The 24,563-nt window shown below is 44.5% G+C and overlaps 1 protein-coding gene and 1 long non-coding RNA gene across 3 annotated transcripts in view; one reads left to right on the top strand and one right to left on the bottom strand.

Moving 5' to 3' along the window:
- The window catches only part of LOC144825162 (uromodulin-like), a 763,320-nt gene that overhangs the window by 600,351 nt on the left and 138,406 nt on the right, over positions 1 to 24,563 (bottom strand). The window lies entirely within an intron of this gene.
- On the top strand, positions 1,880 to 23,556 carry LOC144825161 (uncharacterized). 2 transcript variants are annotated; one of them, XR_013609307.1, is made up of 5 exons: positions 1,912 to 1,960; positions 14,482 to 14,540; positions 20,991 to 21,055; positions 21,204 to 21,285; positions 21,928 to 23,556. It is a non-coding gene; the product is annotated as an uncharacterized LOC144825161 (long non-coding RNA). The 2 variants fall into 2 exon arrangements; XR_013609306.1 differs by lacking the exon at positions 14,482 to 14,540 and having other exon boundaries at positions 1,880 to 1,960.

Below are 24,563 nucleotides of genomic sequence, written 5' to 3'. Positions count from 1 at the left end.
GCAGGGACACCTCTCAGGCAAGAACCTAATTGCAGGCAGCGCTTGAAGTTACAAAACTCTCCGCGCCTTGGGAGATGCATCTTGGGCATAGTGCTTTTAAAAAACTCGTTTGGAAAAATGTTAAATCACTTTCCCTACTAGAGGACAAGGTTCTCTTTTCCAAAAGATCTCATGCATGGATGACCCTCAACACGTACAAAGTCTTGACACCACAAACATATTTTAGCCAGGGTTACCCAAAAGCAACAAAAATGAGGTTCCTGAAATATAGACTAGGAATTCTGCCAAGCACAGAGCATCTTCCACCATGGCTCAGGATAGATGGCAACGATCTCTGCCCGCTTTGCAACTCAGACAAGGGGGACATTCTCCATGTCACTTGCCTTTGTGAAGAACTCCATCAAGCACGCCAATTGCTCCTCAAGGTCCAGCTTAAGCAAAAAGGGATCAGCACCAGAAGGCAAGCGGTGCTTGCCTGCCTGAATCCTCTAAACACTAAACTGAACTGCAGATACGTCAAATTCCGCGCGATCGTCGATCAAAGAATTCCAAGACTGCCCAAACCGGGGATTAACAATACAGATACAGGTTATCAAGCAGACGGTCAGAAGGAAGCAAGGGAACCCACTGTCCAACCCCTGTAAAAAGGCGCATTGACAGTCACACTGTACTTTTATCTAATCACATGCTTAACTTTTAACGGTTTTAATCTATGAAATTTTATGATCCTTTTGTAATATGCTTTGCACTGGTTTTAATTAACTATGCATAATAAACTTTACCTTTACCTTACCTTTACCTTACCTTTACCTCTCTAGGCCAGGGTAAACAATAAAAAAATTACACCTAAAAAGTCCATGGGTAGGGAGGTTTACAGGGAGGGGATGAAGTCATGAACATAAAATGGGGTGTTCGTATTTCTTGGATTGCAAAGAAATGAGACCTGAAGTGCTTTGCATAATCCTCATAGGGAGCACTAGAGAAGCAGTGACTGGATGGGGTAAAACCGTTTGGCTTTCCTCCTTGGACAACTATCTCCTGCCATCTCCCCAGTGCTCTTTTCTACTCCTGGCATTTATTCGTTCGTGGCGCTTTGTAATGCATTTTATTGCCCAGCAAGACTCTGGGCAAGCATACATTTTAAAGGGCTAAAGTTGTTGTCATGCAGAACAATTTACATATTACACTAACTGTTGAAAAAATTAATGCAAGAAGATACAGGACAGTTTTTAATATGTTTAATATTTTCAACACTATACGTTCCCACTGCTTAATAAGTCTCGCTTTATCGCTGCATTCATTTGCTTTAAAATGCACCATTTGGCAATCTTTTTTACATTTCTTTCTCAGGAGAGGGACTCTCCCTAGACCCCAGGTTTGTCCATTGAACTTGTTCACATCTCTAACTAGTGTTTTCAATTGGAAAGGGTAGAGCCAAAGCAGTCTTGCTTAGTACGATAGCCCCCTTCAGAAATCAGACTTGCTTGGCAACCCAGAAATTCTCTGAAATAATGTACGAGTTTTCTTTTATTAATGCCTAAAAGAACTGAATTTTTTGTCAATTTGTCACAGAAATAGTGCTGAAAATCGCACCAAAAAGATGCAGATTTTCTTAAAATTTCTTCAGAGGGGGCGAACCCCCCCCCCCCCCCCCCCCCCCCGAACCCCATCCGAGCCCCCCCCCCCCTTATTGCCGTTGGGCTCACTCGGTGCGCTCGTTCGCATATGTTGATTCGTTCTGCTTATGCCACACCAGTTTCAAATTCCATTAGCCGCACTGGGTGGAGGTGCATGACCGCCTCAGCAGCCACCCTGCAGTCAAGTGCAGCCAATGCTAGGCGAGTTGGCCGTCAGAGCGTTCGAATATCTGTATTCCGGTCGTGGCTCTTCCTGGGCGGAACTGCGTCAGTGCAATCATCAACTGGCGCAAACCGTCACTGGAGTTCTCAGCCGTAACAGAGTAAGTGAAGTCTTGCGCATTGTTTCTTCTCCCCTAGCTTCCAACAGCATCTCCGTGAATGAACTCTGTAGGCCCTGCCCTTAATGCTTAATTATCACACATATCAAGCCAACCGCCTGTGAGTGTACCTTTATGGTCTTTTAACATTCTGGCCCAGCAGGCAGTCTGGCCAGGGGGATGGTGCCTTTATTTGTCTGGCCTCAAGTTGATAATCCTGCTGCAGAGTTTTGGCGCATGATGTCTTGAGCAGTTTTAGAGATAGCGTGAACTCGACCGGGAGGTGTTTTTGCAGCGCTACTTTGTGATGAAGTAAGGCACCTGTAATATGCGCTCACCGACAATTCCATTGCAGCTCATTTAAATGTTTGAGCTGCTTTGTTGGACTGATAACAAAGAAGCCGCTCCTGTTCCCCACCTTCAAATCGTAAGCAGGAGTCCTCGTAGTTTCCTTTAAGTGTCACACTGCACTCATTTCCGTGCCCTCAGAGCCAGTAAACAGTTTGTTACCTAATTACCAAGAGAAGTGGTGCATATTTTGCTTGCTCGCCCCCTTCCAAAACAGGATGTACTAGATGGAGCAACACATCTTTGACTGAACAATAAGCACATCAGAACAAGCCTCGAGAAGGACGATAAAGCTGATTTACAAAATGACAATTAGAATAATGCAATCACTAGCAATGACCATATGTCTGCTTTTTTAATCAACACTGTTTTCATTCATTGGTGAGTCTGTCTGTGTGAGTGTCTCTGGGGGTATGTGTGAATGTTTGTGCATCTGCATAGATGTATGTATATATGAGCATGGCATTCATGGATGGTTGAATGGATAGTTGAATGCAAGAGTAGATGAGGTATTGGTGTGTGGGTGCATAAATGGATGAAAGGGTGTGGCTGAGTGCATGGATAAGTGAGTGAATATAAATAAGTGCTACTTGAATAGATTAGTGGATGTATAGAAGAATGCATGGAGTGACTACTATGCATGAGCAGTTTAATGGGTGAATAAGATAACAAGAGTGCCTGGATGGACAAATGAGTGAGCTAGTAGATGAGAGAATGGATGTGTAACGGGGTGTGTCATGGGATGCATCCCCGATCAGGATTCTGGGGGTCGTTAATCATTGGGGCAACGGGCTCCCCTGGATACAGGATGCCTATAAGTAAATTAGTGAGTGCAAGTGCATTTAAGTCACTCACACCTGCACTCCTAAAACTACTAGTATACTTAAGCCAGAAACCTCATTCACACCTCACTGCCACATGCACCAGTAACCTTTCTCGAACCTGAAATGGAAGCTGCAAAGTATTCTCATTTGCACCTCCCTCACGCAACTGGAACATCCGCCAGTAGCTTCACAATCACCTTGCTCACACCTTTACTGTCACCTGTACCAGCACCTGTACTGGCACTTTAACTCTCATATGCCCTCACACTTGGATTGGCATCATTAATCTCTCTCACAGCAGCGCTCACCTCTGCTCTGGCACTAGTGTTCACTCCTGCTCTCCTACTTGCAGTCAGAGCTATCCTGACACTTGCACCAGTAACATTTGGTCACTGCTAGATGATTTGAATAAAATTAATTGGGGGATTCATGCAGCGTCTCAGTCTATTGCAGCCACACTGCACTGCAGACTGATGGAGGATGGTGATTCCTAATCCTCAAAGAGCAGAAATATCTCTAGGGAGACTCCTAGTAACTTTGAGGCTGGCTCAGGTGCCACACTGGGGCCTTTCTCACATCCAAGTGCCTTTCCATTTCTGGTGCTTTGCAGCATTTTTCAGATTTTCTCGGTATTTCTAGTTGCTCAAATGGGTGTAATTTCTGATATTTATATATTTGCCTCGTCTTCATTGCTTGATTTTGCTCGCTGTCACACATAAGCAATTTGAAACCTTTGCAGCTATGTTGTTGCCAGTGTAGATTTACGAACCTCTCACTAGGCCTCTCGCTGGCAGGCCCTTCTATTACAAGTGCAGCACATATACACACAAGACTCTGGTGCTGTTACATGCTTGGACCACTAGCGATCCTTGCACCTTTATTTATATTCTCGGGCCGAGCCGGCCCCTTGGGTACATTCCAATACAATATATTGTAGTGGCCGGGTGGCTCACCCCAAATGCCATTCAATATAATCCCTTTATTAAGAACAGACAATGGGGTAATCCATGTTGGTAAAACTTGTTTGAATATCGCCATTGGCATGCTTTATTGCTTGTGATGCCTATTGTTGTATTACATGCTTCGGGTTGATCGTTAGTCATAGAAGGTGTGCTATCAAAAGAGATGGTACCTGATGTCAAGTCTTTATAGATCCGTGCTCATTACATTGAGTGCTAATATGTTTTGTTGACACTAGATGATCATATTAAAGATTTAACAAACATTCGTCCCTAGTCTGCTTGTCTATGTTGTTTACCGTTGGCTGGGGAGAAATTATATTTTGAATTAGCCTCCAGAATGCTGTGAAGTCCCTAATATAAGCCCATTTGTGGATAGCAAACCATCACTGGATGCAAAATATGTTTTTACCTCCCAGCAAACCTATTTATAGTTTTTTATTAATTGCTCTCTGTAAGGATTTTTGATGTTGCTCCTGCTTATCTTATGTTATTTTCTAATTCATTTGTGTTATGTGCACAGTGCTCTTAATTCTGCAGAGTGCCAAGTGATTCCTGTATCATTTCCGCTTTTTACCACCTGCCCACAACGAATCAGGCTTCTTTGGCGCTCCGTGTTTGATGATAATCTACCAATGGTGTTGTTGTTTTCGCCTATGCTTCAGTAATCAGTTCATCTGCATTGATCTGTATGATTTGGTTTACGCCTTCCGGTCTACTTCCACTGTAGGTACTTGTTATGAGAATGGATATTTCAATTAATTTTATGCTGGTGGTAGGCACTATCCTTAGTTGAGATCATTTAATATTGTCATTGAGTTTTAATTTATGATTTATTTTTTGCACCCCTTTGGAAAATGATCACTTTTGTCACTACTAACAATTTGAAAAGATTCAATTGACTGCAACAGTCCCAATGTACTAAACATGTAATCAAGAATTTTACTTGAGTGACTTGTCAAATGCGTGGGTTTCGCTGGTTTGTCAGGTTTATAATGGCCAACATTATTAATTAAGCCCTCACCAGCTAACGATGTCCAGAAATGGTTGCTCGTGTGTTATATCTGGGGGTCTCTAGTTGGCACAGGTTGGCACTTGTGACAAATAGGGACCCTTGCTTCTAGTCGAGGTAAGGGGATACACTCTTTAGATAACCGCTGCTCACCCCCTTGGTAGCTTCGCACGAGCAGACAGGCTTATCAAAGGCAATGTGTAAAGAATTTGTACCAACACTCACAGTAGTACAGTGAGGTTCCGTAAAAATTATTACAACGTTTTGGGCATTACCGAATATGGACGAGTTTGGTATCTACGAACTGTAAATGGTGAGTTCGATGAGTGTACGCATTTTCGCTACACTACCTGATAGGGTTCGCCTAATATTACGTGTTCTTCATCTGAACCCTCGGGTTCCATTTTAGATACGGCATCCATTTTGTTTCTTGCCCTCACGTAGTCAGCGAGCAGGTAACTGTTCGCCCCCTGACCTTCTGGTTCCCAAGCCTTGCGGAAGACGCATATTCCTTTCATGCGTCTTTATGGCCGGAGGAATGACACAGCGAAGGCAGATGGCTCAGCTTGAGGGTAATCTGGCCGTGCCGGTCTATTGTGACAGCCGTGCAGGCGATGGGATCAAGCTCTTTGATCCTACGATCATGCTTCCGATATTACCCTCACACTCTTTTCTCTACACGTGTCTGACTTCCTTGCAGCTGCTCTTGTCTCTTCTTCTTGGTCATTTACAACTCTAATGGGTGTGCCTAATGGTGAGAAGATGTGCTTTTACAGTTGGGAACCGGCATCGCTACTGTAATTATGTTCCGGGGTTCTGAAAACATGAAAGCGACCCTTTTGAAGTTTACTGTGGGAACTGGATTGTAACCTTTTGTTCACATGTTGTGCAATGGCAACATTTTGTATAAAAGAGAGCGACCTACATATGCAATTTGAAGCAGACTCGCAGAACCTACATGCCGATGTACTTCTAATGACTCTTGTTTCCCTGCAGTAAATAAACGCTGATCTTTGACGCCGAAGGAAGTGTCCCGTGTCTCTGTCACTTGTGTGCCGAAACAGGTATCCATGAAGGTTATAGGTGTTGTTCCCTGGCACCGCTGGTTCTGTTAAAAGTCCAGTCCTTCAACAGTGATAACACCACAAATGGACTCCGCACCAGTTTAGAAAAATAGAAGTATTTAATCTAAACTAAACAAGACCAAAATGACAAAAACCCAACATGCACAGTTCAAGAATATGGTTTCAAAAGAGTTCTTAAGGTTGCTTTAAAATAAATCACAGTTGCGTCAGGTTTTAGCTAAAAGTACCTTTAGATGCGACAAAAGTTCCAAGTAAAAGCTGCAGCGTTGAAAAACAAGCGATGCGTCACTCCTGAGACCCTGGGGAGGCGATGCCGCAACCCCACTGGACGCAGCGGGCGTGTTGCGGTGACTCCGGTCTGTATGGGGAGGGATGCGATACCTTGTGTGGATTCCGGTGCGCAGGTTTCGTAGGAAGGATCTCGCAAAGGTATGATGCGACGATCTTCTGGACGGGGACGATCTCAGGTGCGGCGGTAATGCGCAGCGTCTATCTTCTCCGCTCGCGGCCCCTCGATGCGATGGCTCTGTGACGACTCTCGCAGCAACGTGATGCGGTCCGCAAGCAAGTGGTGCGACGATCTGACCCAGCGACGACATGCTCTACGACGATACTCGCAGCAATGGTAATCTTCCCGTACAGGAGCGATGCGTTCTGCAAGCGAAGGATGCGTCGGTTTTTGCAGGGGCAACAAGCACTGCGACGCTCTCGATCTTCACGGCGGAGGGAATTTTCTCGCAATGTCGGGGATGCGCTCCACAAGCGAGCGATGCGTGAAATTTAGCAGAAAGTCTTTAGTATCTTGATTTCCAGCTTCTCAACAACAGGTACAACTTCCAGAGGCACCACACATGGGCCAAGCACTATAGGAAGGACAGAACTCTCTCAGTAGATTTCAGGGAAGCTGAGGGTGAAGTCCTTTTGTTCCTAGGACTTCTTAACAGGGAGCCAGCTCTTCTCTGGTCCTTGGAGAATCCTTCAAGCAAGGGGTCACAGCACAAAACAAAGTCCTTCCTGTCTCCTTGGTAGCAAAGCAACTGCACGTCAGCCCACAAACACACAGTAGGACAGTCCTTCTTCTTCAGTCTTCCTGCTTTCTCCTTGGCAGAGGTACCTTCTTGATTCCAGGATGATCTAATCTTCTCTTGTACTAATACCCTTAAAAGTCTTTGTTCTCTTTGTGCAGGAGTGCTCTGAGCCCGGACTGAACCAGTTCTGGGTGTTCTTTGAGCTCTTTGTTTTCTTGGCCTATCCTTTCCTTTCAGAGAGGGGGGCAGGGTCGTCAGCCGCCCAGCAGGAGGTGGAGCCAGCATTGTGGAAGGCAGGAACTGCCCTATTCTGCCCTGGCGCTATCCCCTCCCACCACTCAAGATGCAGATGCACTAATTAAGCCTAAGGTTGCCTCATCCAGCCTCCTGGAGGCTCCCCAGCCTCTGTCTCTCACAAACCAGACAGTCAATTCACAAACCAGCCAAGGCACACAGAAAGGTCAGACAAGAGAACAGCTACTTTCTAAAAGTGCTGTTCTCAAACACAGGATTTTAAAACCACCTTTCCTAAAAGATGTGTTATTAAATTCTGAGTTCAGGGATACCAGACTTTTATGTCCTATCTTGCTCCTATGGGAAGATATGCTGGTAGCCACTGTAGCCAGCATTCCCCATGATAGCCTATGGGCAAGATAGCCTTACAATAATTCACTACCAGAGCATGTCACCTGCACTGGCACATGCTCTACCTTTCACATACACTGCACCCTGCAAAGGGGGGTACCTTGGGCCTTCCATAGGGGTGTCCAATGTGTACAGAAAGGGAATGGTTAGGCCTGGTCAGTGGGGACACTGGCCAGGTGGGCATGGCAGTTCACGGACTGCACACAGGCACTGCGGTGACAGGCTTGATACACCATTTTAGGGCTACTCATGTGGGTGGCATATCAGTGCTGCAGGCCCATTAGTAGCATTTTTATCACCAGCCCTGGCACACTTGGTGCACTTTACTAGGGACTTTGTGGTAATACAAATATGCCAATCATGGATAACCAATCACAGTAACAATTTACACAGAGAGCATATGCACTTTAGCACTGATCAGCAGTGGTAAAGTGCTCAGAGTCCTATTGCCAACAACCACGGGTCAGGAAAAATAAGGGAGGAAGAAGCAAAACGTTTGGGGATAACCCTGCAAAAAGGGCCTGTTCCAACTCAGTGTCACTTTGATTTTCTCAGTAAAAAACCTTTTTGGATCACGGTAGAACTGGTTCAATTCATATAATGTCCATGACTGCAAGAGCTCAAAAGAAAATACCTCACTGAAGTCCCTCGTCATAATGATTTTGTGTTCCAGGAATATCGGTTGGTGACTTCTTTTGTGTTGTACTAATATTTGCGGAGTCAATGTCTTTCTAGTCAAATCAGGTGGAATGTATACGTTGCATAAAGGAATTGCTGCATTTTTGTGACAAAACTATTTAGGAAACCACAACATAGTTTAAATGAGGGATTAACCCATCCCATGCTCATGACGAGCCACGGTGGCCATGTGCTCATGACGATCTGAGCTTGTCATAACAGCTGCAACGCTTGCACGCAGGGCTAATTCCCCTGCTGTGCTGAACGTTCTACAGAAACGGGTGGCTCATGACGAGCTGAGCTCGTCACGAGCACCGGGGCGCTGTGCGTGCCTCCCTCCCCCAGCACAGCAGGGGAATCAGCCCCACAGGCAAGGGGTTAATGAGGACCAGGAGAAATGCACTTGAAATTAGATGCGAATGACCAGACCCCCTGATAGACAGCCATGGTCTGAAAATCTCACCACAGGCGTTAACATGGTAATACAGCCGGGTAGTGCTCTCTTGTCCTTTACTCAGGTTTCTTGCAGGCAGATTACTGCAAATCTGTTAAGCCAACTGATCAAAATTGTGTCATTTTTAAATTTACTGGCCCCTGCCAGGATCAAAGATACAATTGATAGTTACTCAGGGGTTTTGGCCGGGCCCCTCGTGTAGATTTTGTAGTTAGTGTTTGCCAGTGGCGGCTAAAATCCCCGACAGCCACACCAGTCTTTGATTCTCACTGTCGCTGCTGCGTAGATGATGATGCTGCTACTATTGATATGTTTTCCCCTCTGCGCTTTGAACTGTTCCTCCTTTATGTCTTTCATTTCCCATGAGAAGTTCCAACATACTTCTTCTTGTTCCTCCCAAACTAAAAAAGAAATCTACCCAAGCTCGCTCATTCTCGGGTAACGCTACCAGCATATGGAACTCTCTACCGAAGGACTTACGATGCACCCCTTCCTTCACTGGCTTCAAAAGAGACCTTAAACGCCGGCTCCTCAAGAAATACTGGAACACTTGAGCAATTCTTAACCTTGGTCCTATCAGTCTCTCCATCAGACCCGTTAAACAGATGGTTGTTTACTTCTGTTTTGTCTCTTTTTAACTTGAATGTTCGTTCTCTTACTTGACTCTTAAGTGGCAACTTGCGAATGAGCATTAACCACCATCGTGGCCTGGCAGCTGTCTGTGTACATAGTGTATTCCAACCGCATTGCCTAATTTTGTCAAGTGTATTTATTGCTGTTTGTCCATTAGCTTAAGATTGTTTGTACGTCAGTTACTAAGGGCAGCAATAGGATGGCAGGCGGACTTCACTTCAGCAGCCACCCTAGCGTGGCTGGGACTAGCCGCCAGGGGTGCGGCAGTCCTGCACTACCAATTAGGATGCGACCCAGTCGCATCCCACATCTCCATCAAAGTGTTGGGTGCTGCTTTACGCATCACTCGCCGCAATGCCAAAGAGGCATGCTGTGCATTGCCATGCTCAATGTGACCGGCACCGAGCAGTGTCTGCCAGTTTGTGCATGGCAATATTGCAGCCCCCCCACCCACCAACCCCCCTGGGGCCCGCAACAGGCACCTACAGCAATATCTGCCTGCCCTTCCATGGTAGCATGGGGGGGGTTTAAATAAAAAATATATAGAAACGAAAACGTACCTGAACGGGTCCGCACCGACTCTGCTTCTGGACCAGGGTCCTGCGTTCATGTTCTGAACAGGAACAGGCATGCTGCCTGCAGCTCCCTCCCCTTCTGTAAGCCAATCACAATGCTGCACTGAGGGCATTGTGATTGGTGAGGAGTCCCGGGCGGCGCCAAGCCAAGGACCAGTACGGAGGCCATTTTCTCTATGTAGGCATTGAGAAAATGTAGAGTGCGCATGACTGCTCTGGTCGGTCCCAGGCCTGAACAAGCAGTCGGGGCACTTAGAGTGGTGCAAGCCACTCCTCCCCGACCCGTCCACCCCCGCCCCCAACCAGGCATATGATCCCACCCCAACCAGGCATTCCCATAGCAGTCTGCTTTCTTCCAGCACAAGAAGTAGAAAATAAAATGGTATTTGAAATACCATTTTGTTTTCTGATTCTCGCACTGCGAAAAAGCAGTGCGGCGGCGCTCCAAGCCCAATTGGAGCAGCCACCACTGCAAGTGTCTTGATTATTGCCTGGCTCCTGATTATGTAAAGCACTCTTATACCCCCGGGTCTAGCTATCGCTATAAGCACTGTATCGTTACAATTTGTCTGTTTAAATGTTATTTTGGAAACTATTTGTAGAATTGTTTTCTCTTCGTGTTACACTATGGGTGTGTGTTCAGCTCGATGTCAGGCAGCCGCTTTTTTCCAGTTTGTCAGGCACGTAATGCATTAACCCCATAAGAACACATAGCTCGGCATGTGTGGCCAATTCTAAGCATTGTTACCTGATTATTATGGTGCTCACGAGTCACCGTCCTTGTTGCACAAACCTCCTCTCCACACTTCCACATTGCTTGCCCGGTATGTGCGCCCCTTAGAGATGTGCTTTCAATCCATGACATTCAGGTGCCCCTGGGGCACCCGATAGGGTAAACACACATGCAGAGTTTCCTCTGAGGCTATCTTGGGGACCCGGTCTTGTTGGGTACTGGCAGGGCTTTAAATGGACCGAGTCTCACCGGTGCTGAGCACCAGCAGTTTTTTAAAGGGGGCCTCGAAATAGGTCTCTATCGGGCTCTGTTTTGTGCCCTGTCACAGGCGGTCCATTTTTCCCCGGACTCCAGTTACTGCAGGCACATTGATGTGCATGTGCTCACACTGCATACTCCTCACTAGTGGAGCAGTCACGGCATGACATCATCCAAGGTGAGCGTTGTAGTGTAAGGGAAATCCTTTAAAGAGAGTCATTTTCTCTCTGGTTTTCCCTTGTCTTTTTGAAACTCAGGAGCAGCAACATTGTCGTGGTGTCACCAGGGCTTTAAGTGGTAACTTTTTCAATATTATATTACAATTCATAGTTGCTGCTTATTTATCTTATGCAACTAACAACCATTGACAAAGCCAATAGTCCCGACTTGTTGTAGGTATGAAGTTACTTGTGTCATATATCTGGATGCAATGACATAAACAGCAAAATACAAGTTGTGCAGGACATTATGCTAAGCACAGGTTTTTTTAAGCCGCTCCCTTAATTACAATGGCCACTCCCCTTTGAGCGACCCCCCCCCAGTTTTTCATCTCACTTAAATCCCTGGGTACTGGGACTGCTCCTGTGCCAAGTGGCGTTGCTGCTGCTGTTGCGGTGCTAGACTGTGTTGCTGTTGCCATCTCTCCCTTCACTAACCCAGGTATTGCCTGCCATCACACCCCGTCTCAGAGGGCGCTTCTTGAGAGCATACCTCGGGAACAGATCCAACTTCTTCTGAGCAGGCCGCCCCTTGATCACCAGATGCCATAGGTACTCGTCGTGGGGTCCATGGCTCTGTTGCTGCCGGGAAAGTCAATGGCATAGCGATGAAGAAGTAGAAGGTGAGAAGCATGCGGGAAGGGGATGCTTCATAGCTGTCTTTGCGGTTTGAGCCGAGCTGTGTGTTATTTTAGCCACAGTACCTATTTTGCCTTCTCATACCTTGGCGGCACACACACACTACTTATTACACTTGTGTCCATACTGTTACACCGTACCTATCTCTTTGCAGTCGCCTTTTCGCTCTGCTTCTCTTTAGTGAACAACAATGCTTTGCCAACTATCGCAAAGGCTGTCCATGAAGGGGGCTCAAGAGCCGGCGCCATAACGGTCTCCATGCCTCCCCCCCGTAACAAGCCAGTCCACGCCAGTTTTGGCACGCAGAAGGCTAAAGGGCGCGGAAGCAGCCCGGCCTTGGACCCCCCCCAAGGGCCGCCCGGCACAGCCAATGGGGGGCCGACGCTATTTACAAACCCCCCAATGAGGGCTAGCCTGGCAAGGGAGACAGGGAGGAAACAGGGAATGGGGGGGATATAAGGCTGCTCTCCCAGGTGAGCTCCATGTTCACTGCTGGAGGAAGAGGGGCGACTTTACCCCCATAATTTTCCCACCCACCCACACCGACAGAACAGCAATGTCGCAGGGTGAACTCGCTGCAGGCAGGGCAGGAACTATGTGGAAAATTGTTGGTAACAAGGCACACCGGAGACGGTGTGCCAGGATGGGACCACTAACCTTGGATCCCTCACTGCTGGGAGAGCTGGCCTATGGGCAGAGGGTAAGACCACTCACCTTCAGATGCCTCATGGCTGGGTGAGGCAGCTTACCAAAGAAGGGGGTGTAGCAGAAACAGAGACGGTGCTCGAAGCCCAGCCCCCGCCCGATGGCAGGGCACAACCAGAACCGGACAAGGTAGCGAGTCGTGGCCTAACTCCCGGTCCAGAAGCTACTCCTTTCCCCGCCGCACAAGGGGAGCCCAAACCCAACTGACCGGAGGAAAACACCAAAGGAGACTAGACAGCGAAAGTACAAAAGCTTATGTATGTTGTCACTGTATTCCTAATAAACTGCGGCCAACAAATGACCACCACAAGCCAGAAGCGTATGTTGGTTTTATTTTACAGAGTATGGGAATGCAGTTGTTGGAATGTACAGATGTGGAGGTGGTGGAGAATGCGAGGGTTATTGCCTCTTTACAGTCAGCCAGAGGCGCCCAGTGCCTGACCTCCCCAGTACACAGCTCCCTTCGGCACAGCCCTAATTTAACCCAGTGGCTCTGGTTCCCATGTTTACTCTCTTCCTGCCAACCTGCCCACTCTTCTCGTTAGAAGCTCATTTTACTTCAGCCTACTGTCCTCTATCCTTACCTGACTTTTGTACCTCTTAGCTCATCTTACTCCTGACACATTCTGCCTTGCCGACTCTGGTGTCCCTATGTCCAGTTTCACATGGCCCTAGTCTGTCCACCCTCCTTTTGTCTTTCACCGCCTCTCCTGCAGTTACATTGTTCTCCAATCTTCTGTCCCACAATGTTAAACTGATTCTTTTACCTATCTACCTTTATGATATTTGTCAAAGCAAGGCCCCCCCGCTCTCAGTAAACTGATTACACCCTACAGACCCACGAGATCCCTTCGGTCGGACACAGAAAACCTCATCACCACTCCCAGATTTAAGAAAAGCCGCTCAGGCGGAAGACGCTTCTCAGTCCAAACTGCACACCTTTGGAACTCGCTCCCCCGCGACCTGAGACTTGAAACACGGTACCTTCACTTCAGAAAGCGGCTCAAAACTCATCTTTTTCCCCAATGACTCACGCCTACTCTAAACAGTTATCCCCTGCCCCCCCCGTTCCTTCTTTAACCGTCCTGAACCAGCCCAAACCAAAGAGATAGGGTGCCTAGCGCTGGGATACCTTATGGTGACTATGCGCTCTACAAAAATAAATAATAATAATAATAATAATTCAAAGTATGTTGCCCTCTGCCCAGCCAATTCCTGTCCCTTTCCATCCTTGGTGCCTGGCCCTCTCTACCATTCCAAACTCCCCAGACCTATTCTACTGATCCCAGCCCACCCCACCTTACCAGCCGAGGCCCTCCCTGTTCTTCTTTACCCAGCCACATGTTCCCCAGTCATCTCACATTCTTTTATGCTTAGTACTTCCCAGCACTCTGCGCGTCTGATTTATTTCAAGACTTAGCTGGCTCATTTCCCTATCTCTCTTGTACCAACACTTTCCGATATGTTTGTTTTAGGGAGTTGCTGCTTTCACCTGCTGCCCACACCCGCTCTTACACCAAATAATTTATTTCATGCATGCAGTTATTGTCTACTTTTTCTGTGCACATTCTCCTCTTCTTTAAAGCCTTGCCTTTCTACTCTGTATTTAATACTAACTTGATAGTCCTAACAACATGAAGAATGCATGCTTATCCACTGAAAGCATAAACGCACAGTATAGAATTGCACTTTCTTCTTTGCCATTTGACACATCTTTACTGTTTCCACAGTTCCAATAAAAGAGCTCCATCTTTTCTACTGGTTGTCGGATTGAATGACTTTTCCAATAGTAAGTATTTCACAGGGCGAGTTAATTGTAGCCTCGTCTTCTGTTGCTGAAATCTCGGCAGCTGCTTTATAAAAAGTAGTAGTTAGCGCATGTCTGCAATGCACTAATGGTGTACATTATTCATGAGATATGTATGTCATTCTTTTAATTGCTCAGGGCATTTTCCTTTTGATAGCTCTTTATGAATTAAGCTGGTACAGTGATAGGTGGATCGCAGCCACAGGTCGAAAATGCATATATGTCCCCTTCTGAGAGCAAGGGACTGGATTCTTGGTAAAAAGAACACACTCGGTAAATATTAGAGAGTTCAGCAATGAAATTATGGTTTCAATTTCTTTCATTGATTTTATACGCGAAAAGAACAAATGAGCCATTGTGCTCCACAATCATCGGACTGCAACCCGGCATATCACTATTAAATATGTCGGGCATGAACAAACAGAAGGGGAAACAGACCCCCCATTCCTCCCACCCACCTTCTCCTCCTCAAAGAAAAGCCGACCAGATAAAAGAAAGGAAAGTATGTCTTTCCAAAGACCAATCCCCATAGTTTACTGAGAGACGGACGTAGCAGGCGTTGAGGGCGAATCCGCCAACCTCAACAATCTAAGATATTTAGGACAGGTGAGCTCCAAAAATTCGGACGTTAATAGCGCGAGGAAGGGTGCCCACAAGTCATGAAAGAAGGCCCCGGGGTTGGCTAACCCCTTCTATGCTGATGACGGCCGGGAGCCATCATGGCACACAGTGCTCGTGTGCTGATGACGGCTCCCGGCCGTAATGACCGCACCCACGATCGGAATGTGCCGCACAGGCGCAGAATCGCGGCCACGTCCAAGGGGTTAAGGAGAGGGACATTTTCTCCATCCCTAGAATGGACCATAATTTATGAAGCCAGCCTAAACGCGTGGGGACTCTCATGGAACCCCAGTGTGTCAGGATATTCTGGACTGCCGCACCTAAGGTTAGCGCTATTTGTTTGCCTCTCCTAGATGTAATTGGGAAAGTGATGGCATTGGGGAGGCCCAGAAGGATATACACCAGGAATCTTGGGACCTGAGTATCAAAGTGGGAGTTGACCTCATCTAGGATTTGTTGCCAGTAAGTCCCCAGGACGGGGCAATCCCAAAGTAAATGTGTGAGGGCACCCGGAGAGCTGCAAGCTTCGCACAGTGGTCTGTGCGAAGGGTTACCCCTATGAAGCCTTACCGAGTTAAATACCAATAGGTGGCCAACTTAGTGGCCGTTTTGATAGATGCAGCGGGCCCGGTGATAAATATCCTTCCATTCTTTTGGTGTGAGCTCCCTGCCCAACTCCCCCTCCCAGCGCAGCTGGCAGGGGATTTCCCAGTATCGGAGGTGTTTCGAGTGAATTTATATAGATCTGATGTCAATCGTGCGTCGCTGTGCTGTGTGATTAACCACTTCTCAAATGGTGTGAGCAGTCTTTATGCACCCTCCCTCACTTTCCTGAGGAGTACCCAATGTCTGATCTGTAGGTACCTGTAGCGCTCTGTCTCGGGAAGTCCGTGATCTGTACGGAACTCGGCGAAAGGGCGTAGTCCGGAAAGGTCAAAGAAATGTCCTATGGAGAGGTTAGCTCCCGTGGTCCAATAATGAAATTCAGCATAATCTAGGCCGGGGGAAAAGTCTGTGTTCTGTACAATGGGCGTAATAAAAGATGGGAATGTCGTGAGCCTCCTGGCAGTAGCAGTCCTATCCCAAGCCAACATTGTGGGCCGAGTTACCTCTGAGAGGTACAGGTTGCGAGGGCGTCCCTTACGTGAAAGGAAGGGAACTCCCCACAATGGCTGGGCTGCTGGGGACCTATCCATAAATAACCAAAGTTTCTCGAATTCAGGGCGTGACCACTGCACTAGTGCTCTGATCTGAGCCGCCCGCCAATAAGCCAAAAGGTCGGGGACTCCCAGTCCCCCTCCACTGGATCCCTGTATTGGAGGTTGCGACGCATCCGAGCTCTCTGATCCCGCCAGATAAATCACTCTATGACCCTCTGCAGTGCCCGTAGAACTCCAGATGGGGACATCAGCGGAAGAGTGTGGAATGAGTAGAGAATCTGGGGCAGTAGCACCATCTTCACCGCCGCAATCCGGCCCAACCACTAAAGGGAATGGGGTCTCCATTTGCAGAAGGAATCCTGAACTTGTTTCAAAAGTGCTGTGTAGTTCGACTGTCTAGTGGCAGAGATGGTGGAAGCCACCCGAAGGCCTAGATAAGTAATAGAGTCATGAACCCATTGAATCTGAAAAGTGCGGTGTAGGAGTTCTAGCGTCTCGGGTTCTAATGATAAATTAAGAGCTTGCAACTTATGCACATTGATCTGAAAGCCCAAGGCAAGCGCAAACTGGGCCAATTCGTCTAAGAATGCCGGCAGAGATTCCCGAGGATGCTCTAAAGTCGCCACTACATCATCGGCATACAGATAGAGTTTATGTTCAGAGTTTCCGAAGCGTCAGCAGTGAAATTATTAATAGTTAACCTACAAAATTGCAACCCAACATATGTAGGCTTTCCTGTTTTCAGTTTCTATTTTAGTTAAATTCTTGTGGTTTTTTTCTGTGTTTTCAAGTGATTTCTATACCATAAAAAAAGTGGTGATCAGAGGTTACACATTTTTGTACCATTAAAAACACAAAAAGTGCTTTTTCCAGTGTTTTTGGAACGTTTTGCTTTTATTATTGTTTGCTTTTTGCACAATGCATGATATATCGACAGTGTACATACAGTGTATATGAGGTCCAAATACATTTTTACAAATCAAACTTATTGTAAGCACACCATAAAGTACTTCTTGAGTGAGACTTGTGTCATGTGTGCTTGCTCTTTCCTTCTAATGTAAACCATTATCTGTGAAAAGACCATCTGAACGTTGGCATTTGAGATGGGCAACAACGAAACAGCCACTACACAATTTGCTTTCTCTGGCCACTGACATAGCTTTCCATGGTAAGACTGGTACACCTGAAGATTGCGATTCTCGAGGACAGGATCTGCAACTGGGCACAGATGCCCTCAGAGTTATTGAGGCAGTCAAAAATGAAGCAGCACATTTGAAAGTCCAGGGAAAATGTCCCTTTAGGAAACGTATCTTGGAACTTGTGCATTGTACCACCTGTGAGGTTTCCTTGACTTCAAATGCCATGTTTAGTGAAGGAAGACGGAATATGAAAGAATGCACTCCTTCCCTTGTTTTGTTTTTGAACATGAAAAATTGACTGACCAAGTTGATGCGTGCGATCAGAAACTGTGATCTGTCCCAACAGTCACAGAACCTTAAAGAGTGTCTAATGAGGTGCGTGACTATGCACCATCTGTCGCACTGCGTGAATTCGGGAATATATCCACACTGTAATATTCTCCATTTGTGATAATCCACTTACTCGTAGTACACCATAGGTAACACAAACTTTACTCCAAAATAAATCCAAACTTCCTTAATCACTCAAAGACAGCGTAATTCCAGAATGATTCTTTTATTAAACATTTTCATATGTCTCCTGTAGGCCCATCTGGGCTTCAAACAGCGTCACGTGATAATAAATCATACACGTCAAGAGGGCTCAATTCATTCCACCCAATGCATTTTGGGCCTGGAAGGCGCTTCGTCAGGGGTCACCGAAATAGATAATTAAAAGAGGCATTTCACACTTAGGAGCAATGTACACTATCAGTTTTTCAAAAAAAAGAAGAAATGGTGTTAAAAATTATTCAACATCCACATGTAATTCTCCCCGCATCCACCCGCCCTACTAATCCCTAACATATGCTGTGCAATGACATTCAATACGGCACCCCCTTTGTGTGTGAACACTTACTCAAGCTGTGAAATACAAAAAAGTACTGAGTTACTTGAGTAAGTGTTCACACACAAAGGGGGTGCCGTTTTGAATTTCGTTGCACAGCATATGTTAGGGATTAGTAGGGGTGTCGAAGGGGGAGAACTACATGTGGTTGTTGAATAATTTTTAGCACCATTTCTTCTTTTTTTTTGAAAAACTGATAGTGTACATTGCTCCGATGGTTGAAATGTCTCTAACAGTAATGCTAGCAAATAGGCTAACACCAATCCGAATGACATTGACTTATCTGTTGTAATATGCTAACGTCAAGATGCAATGTTAAATCTTAACCATAGGTGTTAACTGGTCTAGAACCAGTAGGGCTATCTTAGATTGATTTGTCCTTTGGTTAGAATGGAATCAGCACATTTGCGACTTATCATTTGATTTCAGTAAATGTAGAGATGAATGTCTTTGTAACATATGCGAGGCTATATCACATGTGTATTTGTACTTGTACACGGTAAACAAGAGGGAAATATATAACATGGCGGTCTGCTCTATTCTATTCAGAGTAATGTTGTGACTTTGCATGTAAAATACTATCTCTAAATTCCTGGTCAATGAAAAATTTCTCTTGTATACGTGACAAAGAGAATCATAGAATAAGTTTGCAGAGTATGTAACATGGTGGTTTCTATCGCTCTACCCAAAAAATATGTAATACTGTATGTAAATTATTACTCAAAAATTGTTTGTTCAACTGCTCTGTATGCATGACAATTGAGGAATAAGCCTGTACAATATTGTTGATTTCTACCTGACTTTTAGTATTGCTATAGATTGAGAACTTCATCTACTGTGTTGGGTTCAACATATATGAGAAATAAACATGCCTGGATCAATCTGACATGATGCTAGCAAGCTCCTATTTCTAGATTGCTAGGTATGGCAGTAACAACACCTTAGGTATTTGCAGGGCATTACCATTGGATAGAAGAGAAAGTAAATATTTCCATTGTGGCATTGCAAAGACGCAAATTCGATCGGTTAGGTAAGCTTACTTGCGATGATTTTTCTGATGCCGGATTTATCAGATATCGGTTTCATTAAGAAACAGAAATAGAAATTGTAAAATCCTTTCCCGTTATTATAGAGTAAAATCCTTCCCCGTTATTATAGAGTAATATCATCCTAGAAAAGATAAAGTCACATTTCATTGGAATTGTTGAACTGGGTGTCCATGAATCTTGTCCACTACAAGATGGCCGCCAAATTGTTGTATACCGGTGGGCGTGATCTGACAATTGTCAGTCCTGTTTCGATCTCCAAACAAACCCCCTTAAAAACGCTTTCGAAAGCGAACATGGTCTTTGCCCTTGTGCTGATCGTGAAATACCGAGAGGATTTCGCTGACGTATTGGAACCAGGTATGAGACGCAACACCCATGACAGTTAGAATTAATTTTAGGTCTTTTTCATATTTGAACTTCGAACCCATTATCAATTTAATCTCTGGTGGGTTTCTGTTAAATTGATAGATATTGACAGACCCTATCGGTTGCCACTCATTTGTTTGCGAAGAGAGGACGTTGGTTAACGCCTATAGAATCTGTTAGGTATGTATAAAATTAAAAATTAAACCTTGCTGTGATTAGACAATGGCACTCATAACATCTGAAACAAGGTGCCATACACAATGTTAATATAAGCCTGGCAACTTTGAATGTCAACTTTATGAATGTCACTGCCCTGATAGATTTGTAATGGGCTCCTCACGTTGTTTGTCTATGTACAGCTCGGTCGCCCGTTTTGAAGTAAAATGAAATAGTGGAACACTCTTTGCTACGAGGCTGTTTGTGACAGGTACGAGTTGCTATCAATGCTTAGCGCACTGGAGGAAAATACCGTGGCTTAACTATATCCATAAATTCTTCCAAGACCTAGATCGCGAGCAATACTTCCTAGAACCTCCTTCAATAGAAGACATTTCAAAGAAACAGTTGAAGGAACTATGCATGGGCCACCTAAGAGAGATTCGCAACCAAGTCGAGATAGTAAAAACGCAAAACGAAAAAATCTGCATATTGCAAACTCAGAAATTTATTCAGCCCTACTTGACGTACTATCTCTCAAACTATGAAAAGTTCTTATTGACGAGACTACGGTTTGATCTTTTCTTCCGTATAGTCTCATTTCCTGAAATGAAGAACTGGTCTAGAAACTTGATGCGATGCCCATGCGATGGAGCTTCTAACCAATCAACGATACACGTCATTCTGTTTTGTAAATATTACAGTTCAGCAAGGAAAAAATGGATTCTGCCCCTCCTCCGTTCAAGTGGACTCAGACAATCGCACCCAGCACTAGTTTGCCTTCAATTGCCGAAATCCCTGTACGAAGCAAAGTTGATAGCGATCTTTTTAAAAATAGTAATATCAATACGTCGTAAAATCGTCTTTTAACATTTTGTGCTAAAATGCTATTGAATATGTATTATCACTGTGTTTCCTAAAATTGTACTTTTTATGATTATACAAAATTTTATAATCAAATAAAAGTTGATGAAATGAAATGCTATCAATTCAGCATAGGAAACTGATTTGTTTCGGTTTAGAAATGAATACTGATAGGTACATTCCTCTTGCAGAAATGTATCTGGCCCGGTCCCTTGAGGATATTTACAACGTCGAGCAAACAAAGATAACGTAACAGGTACATATATTGGACAAGGAGAGAATGAATCCAAATTTAAAGCACACCCGCTTTTTTCAACCAAGTTGGGCCAAGATAGTTTTTGATACAGAACTAAATGTAGTCGCATAAAATAAAATTTGTGTTTTTCTTGATTGTCGAGATGCAGGTGACGCTTGAAAATAACCACAATTGTATTGTCCTGCGCCATCTCTTGATGCTCCATCGTCCAGATTCTCTTCTGGCTCAAGGTAAAGATCTGCATGAGTGGTTTTTCCCTAGAATGACCAGAATGATATATGTTTCAAATCCCCCTTTTTTGTTTACATTGACTGAATCGCACCAGGAATGCTCCTAGTACATCATGCAATAGAGACATAGCTCTGACTAATTCAAACCCTAGATTTTTAAGGGTAAATGTACTTGTAGTATAACAAGATGAAATAAATAGATGAGTTAAATGTATAAATAAACTAAGGGCTGCTTTTTCTATGTTTTACAGTTTGTATCGCTCTAACAAGCAAAAGACCGCTTGCTTTTCAAGCTGTTCCAACTACTCATGGTGTTGCATGATCTCCTGTAGTCATGTGTATAATGTTAATATGTTGATAGACATGGAACGATCAGATAAGACGTAACGACAATCAAATGACAACAATAAGTCAGATGTTACTATATGCATCGGACAATATTAATGAATTCAACTTGATCCCATTTAAAATACTGGGACAGTGTAAATTTCAAGGCCACATTTAGGCTTGTGAAAGCATAGACATTGGTTTTCTCTGTCTTGTTTAAAGTTGTAAAGAGCTAGGGTGTTATATATACAGATTGCTTAAACCCTATTGTAGGGAACAGAGAATGTTTTTAATTGACAATTCTGTTATTTTTAGGGTTCTACAAGATATGATTGTTATGTCCTGAGGATGGTCTCTGAAACACAAGAATAGAGACCGAAACGTCGACATTCAGTTTACCTACCGGATAACTGATTAGATTGTAAATAGGTAGGAAAGTGTCAACAAATGTTGTAAAGAGGCTTCTCTAGATTGATTTATTTGAAATGTACCTCTTATAACATTGTTTATCTATCATATACCCTGTTTTATTATAAACCGAAAGTATTAAATACAAGCATTTTTTCATATACACCCTTTGTTGCTCTTCTCCTTTCATGAGGATCTCCGTTTGGTGACATGCCTAAACAAATCTAATATTTTGCTGTCACGTTCTGTGCATTAGCGGTACCAAGTGTGTAAGGCCGCACAATTTTTAACTTTGGAATCATTTGTCGAATTGTATGTTTAATTAAAACCCTTGAAGGTCCATTTACCCTTTCATATCTATTGCCCAAACCCTCAAGGGTATATTGGGTTGCTCACTTTTTGGTTATCATGTGCACACATGCACGTTTCAGGGGTGCAACAGGGTGTCCTTTGGACACCCTGGCACACTTGAAATACCTCACGGTATTACCGATTTGGTAATACCGAATCAGTAATACTGAATGTCTTCACATTCATTCCTATGGGACTCCAAGCCCATAGGAATGAATGGATAGGTATTCGTTATTACCGAATCTCAATTACCGATTCAGTAATAACGAATATTAAGAATTCAGCATTTTTTACTGAATTCCTACCTACATCTGAAATACCGATTTCTAAATACCGAATCAGTAAAATTCGGTATTTAGAATTCGGTATTTCACTATTACCTACATCGGGCCCTATATTTTTGCAAACAATATTATTAACTTCTATTTTTAAAACAATATTTCTTACCTTCAACTCAATATTCTTGACCATGATATTCTTGCTGTTGATGTTTCTCACTGACGATATTTAGGACTCGATATTTCTGTAGTTCGCAATTTCCAACTCGATATTTTGTGTGCACACCTTTTTTTACATCCTCTTTTTTCTGCCCTTTTGACTTTGGCCTGGGGTTAACTCTCTGGAACAGTGTGTTTGAACCTTACGTTAATAAGATTTACCATTTTTAATATGTTTTAAGGGCTTTAATTGGAATTCTTTGATCTGTGACACTGTAATATATTTAAACTGTGGATGTATACTGCTATCTCTTAAGGTTGTATTTCTAAGTTTGTTTTATGTATTATCTGTGTTTTACGTTTTGCACCTCGAGCGTTGCTTTTTACAATGGCTTGATATGTAGTTATTGAATAAGCACTTTATAGGCCTTATCTGGGTCTTTAGTGTTTGTAAATAAGGAAACATGTATTTCCTTTCAGTTGACATGAATTGAAAAATGATGCTATATGGTGCTATGCGCATTGTCATTTTATAAAGGATTGTTATTGTTGTATGCTACTATTGTATATAGTTATATTTATCAGACTGTTTTATGCATATCACACTATATAAAGGTTTGAAAATGTAGTTATGGAATAACTTCATACATGCCTTATTTCTTTCTTTAGTTGTTGGAATATGTGGCATAAAGTGCTTTTAATGTGTCCTTGTATGATGGATGCAACTGATTGGTGGTCTTATATTTTATTTAATTGTGGATCTGAATATGTATAATGTATAACTGGTTTATCTGTTATAGATTTTGTTAACCACCGTAGAAGTTCCGTATCGTAATAAAGTCAAATTGACAAATTGAACCTTACGGCCTGAAACACTCTAAGGGGCCGATTCTGATTCAGGAAAAACCGCTCTGAATAGCCATTCGGAGCGTTTTTCCCGTACGAATCGTACCCTGCAATGTTCCCCGTCCGTACGACGAAGTATGATTCGTACCAGGAGCCGTACTCCGTACGAGTCTTACAGAGACCATACGACTCTAATCTCCGTACGATTCTCCAGCAGTAAGTACGATACGTGACGGTGCGTACCCGACACGTATCGTACTTGCTGGGTCATAAAAACCAGCCGCGAACTGTACAGATGTCGCGTACAGCGGGTTCCGAGGGAGAATCGTACAGAGATTAGAGTCGTACGGTCTCTGTACAACTCGTACGGATCGTACCCGAACCCGTCCGTCCGAGTCGCGTAGTACGATCCGTATTCCGTGAATCCGTCCAAATCGTCGCGCTCCGTACGTATTGCAAGGCTGAAACCGTGAACCGTACGACTCGTACACATGCCGTACGACTCGTACACATGCCATACGACCCGACGAGTACGATCCGGACCGGGGTATGAGGACGCGATTCGTACAGTCCACGTCAGGTAAGGGCGAGTCGTACGGAAAAGCACACAAACACATACACACCGTACGGTCTGTACACCCCATGATCGCAGGGGTACGGTGCGTACCCCTGCGATCATGGGGTGCACGCACCGTACACCATGTATGATGGGTGTATGCACCGTACCCCTTGTACGTTGGGTGTACGCACCGTACCCCATGTACGATGGGTACACGTGCTGGCTGGGCAACCATTCTGGAATAAAGAAAGAAAAATACAACGTATGATTTCCCTTCTTTGTTGTTACTGTATTTACGCATTGTTTTACATTTTCTTTGCGACTAGATACGACCAGGGCCGTACTGACTA

The sequence above is a fragment of the Lissotriton helveticus genome, chromosome 3_1, assembly GCF_964261635.1.
Source record: "Lissotriton helveticus chromosome 3_1, aLisHel1.1, whole genome shotgun sequence".
Classification (NCBI taxonomy): domain Eukaryota; kingdom Metazoa; phylum Chordata; class Amphibia; order Caudata; family Salamandridae; genus Lissotriton; species Lissotriton helveticus.
Note: the sequence above shows the minus strand (reverse complement) of the source record. Positions and strands in the feature narration are given on the sequence as shown.